This window comes from Rutidosis leptorrhynchoides, chromosome 9 (genome assembly GCF_046630445.1).
Source record: "Rutidosis leptorrhynchoides isolate AG116_Rl617_1_P2 chromosome 9, CSIRO_AGI_Rlap_v1, whole genome shotgun sequence".
Classification (NCBI taxonomy): Eukaryota; Viridiplantae; Streptophyta; class Magnoliopsida; order Asterales; family Asteraceae; genus Rutidosis; species Rutidosis leptorrhynchoides.
The window spans coordinates 20,939,355-20,940,527 of NC_092341.1; positions in this window are offsets into that span (position 1 = coordinate 20,939,355).

The window sequence follows — 1,173 nt, forward strand, 5'->3', positions numbered from 1 at the left end:
TAGAGGTATTAGCGTGTGTGTCTAATGTGCATGCGTTAATCTATTATTATGGGTTGAATTCTTGATATAGGCTTATGAATGAATGAATATATGATGAATATAGGTTAGAAAATATCTTTACATGTTGCTATTGATGTTCCTTATCACTCGCACAAGTGAGCCTTCACTCGCACGAGTGAGCTTTCACTCGTACGGTTGAGGCGGTCAACCGCATGGTGAACCGCACGAGTGAGTGGTTACTTGAACTGTTATATTTGCTAGTTGGATCGTACAGTTGAGATGTGACTCGTACGAGTCATATGTCACTCGTGTGGTCAACCGTATGGATCTACTTTTATGTAATTAGAGATTTGGCCAAGGACCAAACGTACGAGTGAGGTGTCAACCGCACGGTTGAGGTTTCTCAGACGTGCGGATGAGTGTCACTCGTACGGTTGACAGGTCAGATTGATTAAGTGTTGGTATTGGTGTTGTTGTTTTGTTGTAAGGTTGTTATCAAGACATGATTACTGACTGTGTTATGTCTATTCTCAGGTGATAAAGACGAAGAGAATGCTCAGTAAGATTAGAATTCTGAGTTCCTTCTATTTCTGGTAATCGGTGAGTGGGATTATCTCCAGGTGTAGTATAGAGTAGCAAGTTCTGCTACTATGTTATACTGTTATAGTTGCCATGCTTAGTAGATATGTGGTAATAATGATCACTGTAGAGTTGCCATGCTAGTCGTAGTGACAGTTGTCCGTAGTGGTAGTTGCTTAACAGTTGTGTGCACAAGTTGTAGTTGCTAGTTGGAACCTATAGTTGTTAGGTTCAGCTCAGAGAGGTCAACCTAGTTGTGGTTGGGTCTAGTTGGCTACTGTTTGTTGAGTATAGTGCTGAACGATGCATCACATACGTGTAGATGACTATAATGGAGATTCAGTAGTAAAGACTATCGGTAGACGCTAGACTGATCAGCTAGTGGTCGTGTGCCCGTACAAGCCGCCGATCCTCTAGTTGGAGCATAGTTGCTAGTTGCTAGTTGCCAGTTGCTAGTTGCCAGTTGCCAGTTGCCAGTTGCTAGTTGCTAGTTGTTAGTTGCCAGATGATTAGTTGTTAGTTGTCGGTTGCCTGTAATTGATTGTTATAGCTGCTGTAGTGGTACAAGTTGGTACTGTATGCTAGATCTGTTAG